Here is a 6117-nt window from a genome sequence, read left to right as displayed (position 1 = left end):
TATATATATATTGTGTGTGTGTTTTTGTGTCAGTGTCTACCCCCACCACCGTTTGACAACCAGTGTTGGTGTGTTTACGTTCCCATAACTTAGCACTCTGGTAAAAGATGCCGACAGGCTTAACAAAATTAAGTACTGGGGTTGATTCATTCGACAAAATATTCTTCAAAGCAGTGCTCCAGCATAGCCACAGTCTAGTGACTGCAAAAAAAAAAAAAAAAGATTTAATATCTGAATACTGTGCTGCGTCTACAGATTTTGCTGTATGTGTGTTTTGGCTTACAGGTCCTTCAAGGAGAATTTCTAAAAGTTACAGTCACAAATAAAAAAATTTTTTTTAAATGATCCAGTTAGTGGTTTGTGCATCGTCTGGGAGAGGAGACAGTGGATGACATAAGGAATCTGATATGCAGTTAGCTAGCTTTGAGAATCAGAAACTGTTGTAATTGGCAGAGAAGATGCAGTAAGACAGTGAATATCGAGGTTGGAATGAGTTGGTGAGTGAGAACTTGCTAATCCGTTGAATGTCTTTCTTTTGGACACGTATTCATGTATGTATCCATGTATATATTACACTTCTATTTATGTATATGCATATACTTACTTATATGTTAGTTGTATGCTGATATGCCACGACTGTCTTGAGAATAAAATTTTTCAAAGCTCTGACTCAGCTTGTGTGTATAACTATGTATAGCGCATGCCTATATTCGAATAATTTTTTCCAATTTTACCACCTTTTTTCTTCCACCTCCTTTTCGTTTAGTCGCTCTAGTCAGTGATTTGTCATCTATAAACTATCTTTAATTTTGTTCAAAGTATTTCAGCATACTTCTTCAGTGAAGAGTATAGCTCGAAACTTCAGAATTCACTTTCTCTCGTGGCATTAAATTCAGTGCAGTGAAGGGAAACAACTCGAGGATTTCGACAGTAAAAGGGTATAATTATTGCCCTTGTTTTCTTCGAACTTTTTAAATGTCTACAGCTTTATTGGGACGACCGTGTAAAATTTCGACCATTTTTCAAAGCCCGAATTTTACAACCCCTTGAAATATGCCATTTCATTACATTCTTCCTAATTACTTATAAATTAATATGAAATTTTCATTTTTTGCAACAAGGGCAGCTGAGGGATGTAATCGACTTAATCCAGTGCCTAACTGGCACTTATTTAATCGACCCTGAAAGAATGAAAAGCAAAGTCGAGCTCGGCGGAATTTGAACTCAGAACGTAATGGCTGACGAAATGTCGCTATGCATTATGCCCGGTGTGCTAACGATTCTGCCAGCTCGCAGCCTTGACGAAAATAATCTAATATCAAATTTAGTAATAATGAATAAACAATAAATAATAAATCTATGAAGTGCATTTGGACTAAGATATTTAATAAATCAATCGGTAATAATAGTAAATCAAGCATGGCAGAGTTAAAAGTTGACTGGCCGAAATGTTAGTCTGTACTTTTTATTTCAATTTGTTATTGAGATCAATTCATTTCAACTTTACCAATAATGTTATCCCAACATTCTAGTTTATCTTCACTTAAAATTACTAAACCTAATATGAAACTTATGTTTATGTATTTATTTTGTAAGATTTCTAATGTGAAATAGTGTGTTGAAACAGATATTTTAGGATGGTCATTTTTTTTATTGGGTGTTATTGAGTGGATCTTTGTCAAACAGTTGAACGACCTTCTAAGATGTAGTCAAGAATGTTTGAGAGTGTAATAGCAATTCCATCCCATGTATGAGAACAGTACTTTGATAGTTACTTGAAATTTGTAGAGCTGTAGTATCTTTTAGCTCTGAAAAGAAAGCCCAGTCTTTATGTTGTGTTATAGATGGAATGTTGGCATGAGATGTCATCAGGGATTTGAGGTCTAGAATTTAAAGTAACTTTGATGGATTTAATCATATGTTGTTTGAGAGTGTTTGTTCCCTATTGTCTCCTTCATATTGAGGGAGAATAGGCTATCATATCCCCATTGGAGAATGATTTTAACTTAGATGTTCTTCAAAACAATGTTTGCTTTGTGTTTAGTGTCTAAGGCATGTTGTGGAGTGGAAAGATAAAGCAAAAAGATTAGTTGTACCTGTATAGGAATGTGTATATGTAATTAGAATTGATAGTGAGAAAGTGATTTATGAGCAAAAAGAAGAATGTGGGAAATATAATTATATCTTGTGGTACACCAGTGTTGAAAGAGTGATAGTCAAGAGAGAGAGAGAGAGAGAGAGAGAGCCTGTCAGCATAAGCTATAAAAGAGTAGTTTTATAGAAAACATTTGAGACAAAAGACAGGTGTATAGCCTACAAATGCCGTCTAATGTCAAGTGAGAGCGACATTGTATTTTTGCCAAAGTTCACATACATGGGATGGAACTGCTATTACACTCTCAAACATTCTTGACCACATCTTAGAAGGTCATTCAACTGATTTACAAAGATTCACTCAATAACACACCATAATCCCACTGACTTACAGGCATATCCACCTCTCTACTCCTTTTACTGCTACAATGTCAGCCTCAGCTTCTTTGAACTAGCTATTAGCATATTCTTTTCACTGAAGTGCACTTGACGTATTTTATATCATCTTTCAGTGACACAAGATCCCTGTTCTTATACTAATCAAACACTCTGCCTAAACTTTCATCTCTAAAGGTGCAACCCAATTTCATTTCCACCCATGTTTGGTTTCTGCAGATATTCAAAAACACATGAACTGTTCAATTCCCCAGTTAGACCACTAACTAAAAAAAACAAAAGTGGTGTTGCTGGCTAGATTATTACCATCATTTTATGATATTCATAACCATTAAAGTAATGTTTCATTTTTTCTTGCCTTTCTCCTTTATTCAGAGTGGATAACAATGAATGACTAAACAATTAGAAAAGTTTTTTTATAGTGTCAGATGGGCGGTTTTGTGGTCTATGTCCTGATTTTCTGTCTTCTGAGTTCAAATTGCACTGAGATCAATTAGGGCTTTCATGTTGATAAAGGAACAATATAGGGCAGTGGGTTGATAGAATTATTAGAACATCAGGCAGTATGTTCTGGCTCTATGCATTGTAAATTCAAATGCCACCTCCTGTTACTGGGGGAAAAAGACAAAGGGAAAAGTAAACAGTGACACTTGTATTAGCATTTGCATCTGACAGATCGTATCAGCAATGGAAAAAAATCAATGGAAACTGTTTCCTCAGTTTGATCAGAGAATAAGCTGCTACCTCCAGACAACGCCATAGAAAAAAATGTAACTAAATGAATATAGTTTAAAAGTTAAATAAATATATACTTTATCTTAAATAAATTATATACAGATATATTCTGGGACTAAAGTGTTTTGCACAAGATCAATGTATTAGCAACAAGGCAGATAGAAAGTTGAATTTTGAAGGACAGATTAGATGCATATACAAAACTTTGAAGGCTGTGACAACTTCTGTTGCTATTTGATTCATTATGAGTAGTTAGCTTCCTGGTTCTTTTGACCTAAATCAGTAGACAGTTGTCAGACAACTTTCAAGCAAAACAATAATCTATAAAAATTAAAAACGAAATGTTGCTGTAAACTTCCCTTCGTTTTATTTGTCAATTTAATCTCACTAAAAACAAATCTTTGTGTTAATGGATGTTAATAACCTTGTTTAATAATGAGATTATCTCTTCTTCAGCCAATCTAAAACTAAAATCATAGACAGACAGACACATGAATTAATGACAAAAATGTATGTGTATATTTGTTGATTTCTTAAATTGAGGTCAATATTACGTAGATGAAACTCTACATACTGTTTTTGATGGAAAGGGATGCAACTCAATATTCCAGTTGGTTTAAAACAAGTTGAATTCTGTTTTTAATAATTGGCTTCCCCTTTGAAATCACCCTTTATCATTACTTTCTGAAAGTTTATGAAACTTTGCATTATCTTCTTCCTTTGGCTTTGCTTGTTGTAATTTTACTAACTTCCATTTCTCTTTGATATTTCCCAATAATCTTATTCTTCAGTATTATTTTCCTCTCTCTCACTTGGAATGAAGTGGTGAATGCTACCTTGAAGATGCTGCATCATATGAAGATGACAAAGGACTACATTTGGTGCTGTAAAAAGCTTATCCATAGCAATACTCTAACAAAAAGTTAGTGCTTAGAAACTGCAATGTTTGTCCCAGTTAGACCTAGATTTGATGCACTCTCACTCACCTTACATCCTAGACACTCAAACCTAGCAACCTTTTGTTCAACCCCTTTCTTGCTGATAGCCTTCCAAAACTTGTCTCACCTTTCCAAAATTTATGTTGACCACACCATCCTCACTTGCCCTTCAGCAAACCTAAATTTAAGGGGCAGCATTCGGCCACCATCATCTCCCACTTTAATACACTCTAACTTCACCGTACTGTGCTGCTAGCAACCACTCTCCTCTGAGCTACCTCTTTTGCTACCCCTCCATACACTTGCCTATCTCATCACCTACCTTAGTTCACTTGTTTTTGCCCAGCCCTTCCTCTTTTCTTGAACACCTCTACATGTCCCTGTTTTCTTTCTATCGTAGTCTTCTTCTCTATACCATCACACTCCTACCCACTCTGGTCCTTCTAAAGTCATAGTTCTTTCTCTTCAATTCCCTTTCTTAGTCACCAGTATAAATGCACACACCTGAATTTATTGCGTACTCTATGTACCTACATTTACTCCCCTATCCTCATCTCTCTAATAACCATTTCTAGCCTTTCTGTCATCATTGTTCCTGCTTCAAATTTATGTTTACTGTGTACACAGCCCCACCACCTCTGCTAACATTGTAAAGTAGTTGGCTAAATGAACAGAGAAAGTGTAAGTTTATAAGGTCCCTTTAGTGTTACCAAAGACTATTAAATCTCTCTAGTATCAGTGTCATGAGTAAATGCAGCCAATACAATATATAGAAGTGGTTGACATTAGGAAAAGCATCCAGCTGTAGAGATCAAGCCAAAAGACACATATGAACACCTAGTCTTTGGAGCTGTTGTTTCCTTTGGGAAACAACTTGGATCATGATGACTCATTCATCCCATACCAGCATAGAAAGCAAATGTAAATTGATGATGATAATAGTTTCATTTACCTCAATATTTGCAAGAAAATAAAATCAATGATCAAATAATTCTATTATAAATAAATCAAACAATTTCATTATATTTTATTTAAAACAGGCAACTCAAGGCTGTATTAAACCTCCGATACCTTTAAGTATGGCCTTCTAGAAGAAATCTGGATTTTACATAAATAACACACAGTATTATATTTATGATAATGTTTTTAAATTGTTACAAATTGTCTATAAAAGAATAAGCACATAACTTCATTCATCAATTTTTATGATCTTATTTTTTTCATAGAATTCATAAAATTTTCTTTAATGTAGTTTATTAAATAGCATTAATTCAATGTAGCCTTCAAACTCTTGGCTGAAGATCTAATATTTCTTTATATTCCAACTACCAATGTTTCAATGAGTCCAGAGCCAAGAAACTTCTTAGTCATAAACTGTCCAAAAAAGATACTGTCCAGAGATAGATACAGCTTACCTGCTATAAAGACTACAATAATTTAGTTTACAGTTTAGGTTCAAATTCTCCTGTCTCATGTCTAGTTTAAACTAACCATTTCCACCATATTATGTTTGTTTAAAGCAGGAGTCAAACACCTTTTGAGACAATCATTTTTAACACTTCCTATTCTAATTTTTGTTTCTAACAACTTTGACTTTTTTTTTAATCCTAATAATAACCTATTTATTTTGTAAAGGCCACCGACCAGATTTGTGGGTGGTGTAAGGTCCCCTCCCGACCCAGAGTAACGTGGTGGTGGAACAAGGAGGTAGACAGGGCTATTAGACAAAAGAAACAGGCTTGGAAGGACTGGAAGAACGGTGGTAGCAGGGAATTGTACCAATGTGCCAGAAGGGAGGCTAGGCGACAGGTTTATTTAGCCAGAGGGGAAGCAGATAAGAAAAGATTTGCCAATGTTCTGCGCCGTGAGGACCAAAGACTCGAGGTATTTCGTGTTGCAAGACAGTGTAGGAGAGAGAATAGTGATGTTGTAGGAGAGAAATGTGTTCGCATGG

Source organism: Octopus bimaculoides, chromosome 1 (genome assembly GCF_001194135.2).
Source record: "Octopus bimaculoides isolate UCB-OBI-ISO-001 chromosome 1, ASM119413v2, whole genome shotgun sequence".
Lineage (NCBI taxonomy): Eukaryota > Metazoa > Mollusca > Cephalopoda > Octopoda > Octopodidae > Octopus > Octopus bimaculoides.
This window is presented reverse-complemented; position numbering follows the sequence as displayed.